Source organism: Miniopterus natalensis, chromosome 14 (assembly GCF_054644295.1).
Source record: "Miniopterus natalensis isolate mMinNat1 chromosome 14, mMinNat1.hap1, whole genome shotgun sequence".
NCBI classification, from domain to species: domain Eukaryota; kingdom Metazoa; phylum Chordata; class Mammalia; order Chiroptera; family Miniopteridae; genus Miniopterus; species Miniopterus natalensis.
Genome location: NC_142094.1, coordinates 38,385,598 through 38,395,557, shown reverse-complemented (window position 1 = coordinate 38,395,557; position 9,960 = coordinate 38,385,598). Strand labels below are relative to the sequence as shown.

General features: G+C 40.4%; 1 pseudogene; it reads right to left on the bottom strand.

Annotated features, from left to right (window-relative positions):
- Positions 1-1,363: 1,363 nt before the first annotated feature.
- LOC107543295 (eukaryotic translation initiation factor 3 subunit M pseudogene) lies at positions 1,364-2,459 on the bottom strand (annotated as a pseudogene).
- Between the last annotated feature and the right edge of the window lie 7,501 nt (positions 2,460-9,960).

Below are 9,960 nucleotides of genomic sequence, written 5' to 3'. Positions count from 1 at the left end.
TGTTTCTGTCGTGTATTCTCGATCAACTGGTTTCTGGACAAGGTGAAAGCATGTTTGACTTTTGAATAATAATGATTGCCTTTTGTCAGGTCCTTATTCTTGCCAGAAAGGTAATGTGCTACCACATGATATATGATAATTTCATTAATCTTCATGTCCATGTTAGTAAGTAGGCACTACTTCCATTTTACAGATAAAGAAATTGAGGTTTTGGCTAGTTATGTAACTTGCTCAAAGTCCTGTAGTTCATAACTGGCATAGCTAGATTTAACCTGGACTCACTAGCACTCTAGTGCACATCCTTAATCACTACCGCCCTGGAACAACAAATGCCTTAAGCCCAACCTAGTTCGTTCAAGGTAAGCATTTCCTTCTTCCTGCAAGTTGTATATGTGTATGTGTGTATGTGTGTGTATCCACTTTTATATGACAATGATATCTTAAAGAATGGGAGAGGGGAAATGGAAGGTTATACAGTTCATCGTAGATACATTTGCTATTTTGTTCGAGACAGTCTTTTAATCTTTTTTTCCTTATTATTATTTTTTTTAAATATATCTTTATTGATTTCAGAGAGAGGAAAGGAGAGGGAGAGAGAAATAGAAACACCAATGATGAGAGAATCGTTGATCGGCTGCCTCCTGCACACCCCTGACTGGGGACCAAAGAGCCTGCAACCCGGGCATGTGCCCTGACCGGGAATCTAACCCTGATTGCCTGGATCTTAGGTCAACACTCAACCACTGAGCCATGCCTGGCCGGGCTCTTTATTCTTTTAAAGAGATTAAAAACTGAGGGAAAACATTTTTTTATAGATACTCAAATATTTACCATTCTGGCACTCTTCATTCCTTTGTGCAGATATAAGCGTCTGTGTGGTATTATTTTCATTTAGCCTGAGGAACTTTTAAAAACGTTTCTTGTGGCCTGACCAGGTGTGGCTCAGAGGTTGAGCATTGACCTAGAATCTGGGAGATCACGGTTCAATTCCTGGCCAGGGCACATGCCCAGGTTGCAGGCTCGATCCCCAGTTGGGGGCATGCAGGAGGCAGCCGATCAGTGATGACTCTTTCATCATTGATGTTTCTATCTCTCTCTCCCCCTCTCCCTTCCTCTCTCTGAAATCAATAAAGATATATTTAAAAAACAAAACAAAACATTTCTTGTGGAGTAGATCTGCTGGCAACTAATTCTCTCAATCTTTGTCTGAAACAGGTCTTTACTTCTCTTTTGTGTTTGAGATATATATATGTGTGTGTGTGTGTGTGTGTATTTTAATTTATTACATTGTATTCTCTGAAGATTGTGATTTTTTAAAATTTCTTTTGAATTTGAGACAATAAATGTTCAGACTGTAGTCAAGTTTCAGCTTATAATGTTTTACTATCATTTAGATATTTTCCTCCCAAAGAAAAAATTTATAGCATAAAAATTCAGGTATCAGAAAGACTCAAAAGGCTGTTTTTCACTTTGTTCAAGTTTTGTTTCCAGGCATTAAGTGTGTCATACAGTTGTTGCCATTGCTGTTTTCCAAATGTCCGATGTGTGCTATGACTGACAACTACTTTTCTCTGGGTCTGATCAATTTTATAGTAGACCATTTTTGTTTTCACTGCATCAACAACAAATGCTTCAACATCCTCAGCTCCAATCTGAAGTTCCAAGTGAATTTATGAAGTCTTTATTTTTCTGATAAAACTTGACATATGATGCCAGTTTAGCACTCACAAAAATGGTTAAAAGATCATGAATAAGCTCACCTTCCAAAAACTTGACTGGTTTTAAAGTAAGAAGATGGCCAAAAAGAAATGCATTTGGATCTTTCAATGCTCATACAATACACCTGTGGGCATCAACTCGAGCCTGGGAAGTATTGTCCTCTGTGTAATTTCCTAGCAATTCAACCATGACTTTTGAAGTGGCATCGCTTTTCTTATAATCCACAAGTGCCTCATAAAGTAGCCTTAAAAGGGGGGGTGTGTTTTCCGTGGTAAGGTTCCAGTCAGAAATCCATTTTCTAACCTGATCTAGCTCAGTTGGAATATATTGGTTAGCCCTGCAGGATGCTGCCCTTTAATGAGGCTGCAATATACCGTATATCTTACAGGAGTACTCTTATCCATCCCATGGAAAAGGTTGCTTACCAACTGTAGTCTCAGAGATGGGTGTTCACCTTCCCGAAACTTGACCAGTTTTTCACAGAGGTTTTCAATCAGAGCTTCTTGCTTTTCTGGTTTCAAGATCAACAGGAGGGATATCACGCTGTTCATCACACTTCCAACATCTTTATCATCTTCCTTCAGACATACGTCACAGGCTTCAATAATTTGAGCTAAATCTACATGAAGTCCACCTTCTGAGTTCTTTTCTGAAACTTCAGCTCCTTTAGTTTTCAGATAAGCTCCAAGCTCAGCAGCCTGGTCTTCCTCACTGATGCTGATGAAGGCCGGGACACTCATGGTGAAGGCTGGGGCACGGTGGACGCTCTGCTCGCTAACCACACCAACTGGAAAAGGCTTTGAGAGATATTTTTATTGGATATACAATTATAGGTTGATAGTTTTTCTTTCAACCCTTTAAAGATCTTGTTTCATTTTCTTCTGGCTAGTATTGTCTCTGAGGAGAGGTCAGTGATTTTCTTATCTATGTTGCCTTGTTTTCTCTGGAAACTTTATCATTGATTTTTATCGGTATGCGTTGATGTAATTTATAGTTTCCTCTGTGTTTATCCTGCTTGAAGATGACTTTGCTTCTTGGATCTCTGAGTTGATATTTTCATCAAATATGGAAAAATTAGCAGCCATTACTTCCTCAAATATTTTCTCTGTCTCCCCTACTGTACTACGTCTTTAATTTTTGAGGCTCCAATTATACAAATGTTAGACTGCTTGATTTTGTTTCACAGATCTCTGATACTCTTAATTGTTAATTCTTCTTTCTCTGTGCCTTTGGATAACTTCCATTTCCTGTTTTCAAATCCACTTGCCTTTCTTCTGTAGTGTCTAATTTGCTGTCAAGCCTATCCAATTAATTTTTCATTTCAGGTATTATATTTTTAATTTTAGAAGTTCCATTTGGATCTTTTTCATAGTTTCCATTTCTCTCCTTGTTGATTTCTAGTTTTTCTTTAAGTCCTTGGACATTTATATTAACAGTTTTAAAGTACTTATCTGCTAATTTCATTGTCTCATTAATTTCTGGGTCTCTAAATTGACTAATGTTTCTTCTTGTTATAGGTCACACTTTTCTACTTCTTTGCATGTCTCATAGTTTTTTATTGGATGCCTGACAAAGTCTAGATATTGTTGCCTTCCTTTAAGAAGTGTTAAGCTTTGTTCTGGCCTGCATTTAATTTACTGTGGATCAGCTTGATCCTTTCAAAGCTTGACTTTAAACTCTGCTAGAAAGGGTCTAGCTTTAACTCTATGGCTTGATTATTTTTATTCATAATATCTGGACTTTTCGGGATTTCTAATGAATGTCCTGTGTGTTTAATGAAGTCTCTCCACTCTAGTTGGTCAAAACTGAAAACTCTCCCAAAACTTTGTGAGCTCCACAGTTGTTCAGATTCATAGTTCCTGAAAGGTGTTCTTTCTCTAGTAGATTCCCCCACCCCCTATGCTCTCTTACCTTATGATGAGTACAGCTTAGAATCAAGGGTATCCCTATGCAGATTTCTGGGGCTTTTTCTTTGCATCGAAATTCCAGCTATCTCAGTCGCACTAAAATAAAATCTCTATCTCCTCAACTGAGCAAGACTGTTATGCTTTGCCTGGGCCCCTTCTCTCTGTGCCAGAATGTAAGTGCCTTTTCTATCTCAAGCCAGGGCAATTGCAGAATTTACCTCATTTGTTTCACTTCTCTCAGAGATTACAGTCTTGTAAAGACTGTTGTTCAGTGTGTGTTACTAGATGTTTTTACTGTTCTGTTCATATTTACCTATATTTTATTTGTGCAGGGGGACTAGGCTAATACCAGTGGAAGTCTTCTATCTTCAGAGTTTTGATCTAATGAAATGAAGATCCCTTTGGTGATAGTTGTACTGAAAGCTCAGAAATTGAGATGCTGTTATCAAAGAGCAAGACCACTTTGGGTTTTGATCCCATGCAAATATGCACAGCTACCAGCAACATACTGAATCTTCAGCCAATAAACCAGTTAAGTCTCCCACACCTTCTGAACCCCACCAACATATTTCCTTCACTCTCCTTTCTTATTGGTGAATTAGTATAGGTTCAACTACTTGCTTAATGCCATACACTTACTTTACTTTAAAGATTATTCTTTAATGTTACTACTTATCATGGAGGGCCATGTACCAAAAATATATTTGTAGAGTAACATTTTACTGACATGGAACAGTAATACAGAAAAATGCACAAATCATAAGTGTACAGCTGCACGAATGATCACAATTTAGACACACTCATGTAAACAACACCCAGATCAAAAAACAGAATATAACCATAACCAGTTCTCCATAAATCCCTACTGTGCTTCCTCCCCATCCCTACACCCTTTCCAAAAGTAACTATTATCCAGACTTCTAAAACTATACATTAGTTTTGTTTTTAAATTTCATATGATTAGAATTATATAGTATGTATTCTTTTTGTGTGTGGCTTCTTTTACTCAGCATTATATTTCTGAGATCCATCCTTGTAGTTGTAGTTGATTGATTCTCTTTAGTGTATGACATTATATTGTATGAATACATCATACATCAATATTGACTACTATAAGAGGCACCATTACATTTAAAACTATAGTGTCTCTTGCCCATTTAACATATTTCCATTGCACCTCTGGAGAGACTACTGGACCTGAGTTCCAAATGTGTTATATGGTACTGTCTATATATTGAACTCTAGAACTCAAATTCATATTAATTCACAAATATTTATCAACTGTGTATGATGTGCCAGGTACCAGTCTAAATGCTAGGGCTGGGGATGCTTGAGGATTTTGCAATATACTGAGAAGGGGTAGACATATAAGTAGATAATCACAATATACTGTAGTAATGTTAGAGAGAGCCATAACTAGGACTTTGTTAAAATTAAATTGTGCAATTTTTTATAAACATTTCATTTTTTACAAAAGGCTGACTCAGCCTTTTTTAGGGGACCCGTCTTTTGGAATTTCCAGAGGTGCCCTTACAGATAATTTAGACAGATTTAAAAAGATTAAAGAGTCATTCTTTTCAAAGGGTCTCAGTGTCCAGTCAATTAAGAAGATCCTGCTATGCATCAAAGAAATGCCAGTGTCATTCCCACAGGCTTTTCTTCCTCTCTGTTCCCCTTAAATTATCTCAGCCCTTTTCATTTGTCGCCTGTCCTCTCTCAACCAGCTTGTCCATTCCTTGTGCGTTAACTACCACTTGTATGTGTCCATGACCCCTGAATCTTTACTCCAGTCCTCTCTGTGAGCCCATGTTTAACTACCGTGGTCATTAACTGCCTTTCAGATACCTCCACCAGCGCACCAACTTAACAGATCCTTAACTGAACAAACTACTGTCTTCACAGTCCTCTGCTTTCTCTCTCTCGTCACAGTGGCACCACTACCGGTCCTCAGGCTTGGAGCCATTTTGGATGCTTTCTGCTCCTTCATCAGTCAGTAAGGCTTATTAATTCCACCTTGGATATATCTGCAATCTGTCCACTCTCTTTATTTCCATGCCCACTATTCTGATTTTAGCTCTTTCTGTTTCTGTGGGCTTGATCCCTGGTGTAGGGGGCATGCAGGGGAACCTATCGATGTTTCTTTCTCATGTTGATATTTCTCTCTCCCTCTCCCTTCCTCTGTCTCTAAAAATCAATAAAAAACTTTATTTAAATGTAATTCAAGCTTTGCCTTCATGGATAGCCACTTCTGAATTTCCAGGATGGAATTGGCTGTTCCAACCTTTGTGCTTCCACCCTAACTCATGATCATGCCCCACTTCAAGGGGGTTGGGAGGTGCAGAACTACCATATGCCAGAATCAGGAGCACTGGGATATTTGTGAGCAGCCTTAATGACTATGACACAGTTAATAGGTCAAAATAGACCCATCATCTCTCTGCAAGTTCATATGCACAAATCAAACCACTTAAATATTATAAAGTTTCCAGAAGGAAAATGAACAGAAAATTGCTGAGAATGTATAGATGTGAGCTCAAAGAAGAGGAGGGGGAAATGAAGGCCAGAGGAAATAATAGAAACAAATGAAAAACTTCTAAAGTAGAGCATCTTATTTTGTTAATTACAAGTGTTTTTGGAAAACATACAAAAGCATGTCACTTTAAAAAAAAATTAGCCCGGCCAGTATGGCTCAGTTGGTTGAGCATCGCCCCATGCACCAGGAGGTCACCGGTTTGATTCCCAGTCAGGGCACATGCCTGGGTTGCAGGCTCGATCCCCAGTAGGGAGTGTGCAGGAAGCAGCCGATCAATGTTTCAATGTTTATATCTCTCCCTCTTCCTTCCTCTCTCTGAAATCACTAAAAATATATATTTAAAAAAATTTAGATCTCTTTTTTTGTCAGTACAATATATAGGGTAGCCAATACCACCCAAACTCTGGTAATTAAACTTTTGTACTGGAGTTGATTAACCTCTAATGGCTTCACAAGTGACTGCTGTAGTACATTTTGTTAAATAAAATAACCAAGTAATCATTTCCTAACGAAGCCACAAAACCAATCTGAAAAATGTGGAAATAAAAATCTGCATGGAAGGATTTGCCTGAAAAGGAGCACTTGGTGTCAACAAGCTTCTCTTGTCACCCAGCAACCACTCCTCTGGAGTTCCCTTTAATGGGGGTAATTTCAGCTGGCAGCTGGTGCAACCTTGAAATGATCCCTTTGTTTTCGTGCTCCCTGATGGGGAGAGGTCACTGCTGATGATAATGTGGTTGCTAGTCATTATTATCTGGAATGCGATAACATGGCAGAATTGCCTTGAAATGCTCTGTTTTAATCTTGACATTGACTCTGCATACACAGTTGGGTCACACTAGATGCACATTTCAAAGCCTAAAGATATTTATATTTTTGAAATAAAAATGACCAACACAGGTGGTGGTGATGGTGGATAAACATTGTTGTACTTCGTCCAGTTTATAGCTATTCAATCAATCAATCAATCAATCAACATTCATTATTCAAACTGCCTGTGTTTGAATCTCAGCTCTACCACTACAAATGCTGTGTTCTTAGACATGCTTATTAATCTCTCTATGATGTACTTGAATCATCTATAAAATGGGGCTAATAACAGTATTTGCCACATAGACTTGTGAGGATTAAATGAGTTCATACATGTAAGCGCACAGAATGAGGTCTGGCATGAAGTGGTAGCCCTGTGTAATCAGTGACTTGGATTGTTTCTGGATCGTGTTCCCTCTTGACAAATCATTCTTTTCCCACCTCCCCTGACTGGATCAGGCACCGCCTGGGGTGTGCCTCTCTGGCCTGCTGTACTTCCCATAGTTAAATGGAATTATAATTGCGTGTTTAATTACCTGTGTCACCCAGTAGCTAGAAGCTCAGTCCATCTCATTCACCACTGCAACCCTGTGGGTTAAACAGGCTCATCTGTTGTGCCCGAGCAAGATAGGACAGGGCTGCCGAAGCGGCCAACCTAACCTACTGGGGAACAAGAAGAAGGCAGAAGTTGGTTGATGTTTACCAGGATGCTGCAGGGACTCTGAGAAAACTGCTGAGTCACAGGCATGCATTTTGAGCAGGAAATAATCTTAAGGTCTTGGAACATTGCTGCTTGAGCTTGGCAGCTGCTGACTCACCCACCAGAAAACAAAGGCACACAAATATTCCTTATCTTATCTGAACTCTTATTTGCAAGTAATGGGATGCACTTGAACTAGCTTCAAAAAGGACAAGTGGGAGTGAGGAGACCGTATGGAAGGATATACAGGGTGTGCCTTTGAGCTCAAGGGCCGGAGTGGAGCTTCGTGTCCTGAGGGACGGCCATTGGGAGCTGGGGCACCCTCTCAGATTCCTCTCTCTTTCTCTCTGGAGCTAGATGGCTCCTTGATGTTAGATCTCCCTGCTCATCTGCTTTCTTCTCTTCCCTCACTGCTCTGTTCAGTGGAAGAAAAGTCTGTCAGCTCCTGAGGTTATATGTCCCTCAGTTCCAGCTGCATCCTGAGAATAACCAGCTGGTGCTTAGCTGCCAAACTTAATTTCCAGAAGAGAATCTGATTGGTTTAAATGGAGCCAGCTGTCTCCCTTGATCTAATTTATAACTGCCAAGGATTATCTATTACAAACAAGGTTGCCAGGAGTCCACTCTCATGGGTGAGCAATTCTCTGTGAATGGGGTCACTAAGAAATGGGCAGATACTCCAGTAGGTTTCCACTAAAACAATGTAGTTCAAAATGGTCCTCAGTGTTATTTATGCAAGGTTGGGTAAGGGTAATAACAGCATGGAGTATAGAGTATATCTTGGCTATCCAAAAACCACTGGATTTCAATAGCTTTTGAGAGTTGTCCCTTTAATGGCATTTAAAACATACAAACAAACCTTTTTTGGATGGGACTTGATTCAAAATGAACTACACAGTTCTCTAAAAACAAGAGGACACATGCTCTTCTCTTTGCCTGGAACTGTCTTCCTCTCTTTCTGATGGGGAACTCAAGAAGTTAACATTCTTTTTTAGCTTTAGATATATAGTTAATAGGCTTGATAACTAATGCACGTAGAAAGCTATTGCTCCAGGGACTGGAATGTATGGCTGGAAAGGAAAAGGAAAAGGCTCAGGCTTGCTCCCGAGAGGGAGAGCTCACTGGGTCCTCTGTCCTAAGGGTTTTAAGGGTAGAGATTTTAGGGGAGGTCCCAGGGGAAGATCTCAATAGAATATTTAGCAGCTTTCCAGATGTCCTTTTAGGGTCTAGGTCTCCACTGATTGATTGGTTGGCTCAAGGGCAGGGGGTCATTATCCAATGCAGCTGGTCCTGAGATCAGCTTTGGGGTCACTTGTCTGGTTTTGCTCCTTTTTGGGGCCCTGGAGCAGAAATACAACTGAGGTCTCAATGTTATCTCTAGGGAGGAAAGGTCAGGGGATCCAAACCACATGACCAGTGATATGCTAGGAAAGGAAAGGTCACCCTGGGGGCAAAACCCCACCCTAAAACTGTCCTTTGCTAGGCATCCAGGACTTTCCTCCCTGGTGACCTTCTGTATGTGGCCCATATACCTTGCTCTGCTCATGCCTGTCTAACTGCCTATCACATCAGCACAGAGTAAGAATACAAAATATGTGAGCAATAATAATGTTGATGGTAGGTTGGGACAGGATTGTATCATAAAATGATACAGAGCCATTTATATTTGGTGGTTGGAAGGTGGTTGTGTTACCATACCAGGATCAGGCCCAGAGCAGGTCTGCCTCAGGCCAGCCTTTCAGTGTGTGAGTTCTTGACTTTGTGCAGAAAAGAGTTCACAATATGAGTCTAGGTGATTTTGAGAGGATGTTTATTAAAACTGGGGACAGTGAAACAAGAAGGGCCTAGGATAGAAGAAGCCACAGGAGAGAGCATAAACGGGGCTGCTTTGGCTCTGTAGGAACTTTACTGGTAAGAAGTGAGCCAAGGCGGGGTTGCTGTCAGCTTACTGGAGAGTCAGAGAAAAGGGGACCTTGGGGACCAGTTCAGAGGATTAGCCTGGGATGAGCTGCTGCTGCCCATTGCTCCCCTGGTTGTAAGTCTCATGGGGTCCCATAGAGTTTAGGAGATGCTCACCTGTGGAGGAGAAGACAGGGAAGGGAAAGGCTTGGGTATGCTCTGGAGAGAACAGGTGGGTCCTTCAGCCTGAGACTTTTAAAGGCCAGGAGTTTAGGGGAGGTCTTAGGGAATAATCTCAATAGAATATTCATCAGCTCTTCCAGATGTATCCTTTCAAGGTTGTGGTCTCCACTGATTGGTCAGTGCCAGGGCAGGGGTCATTAGTCACTGTA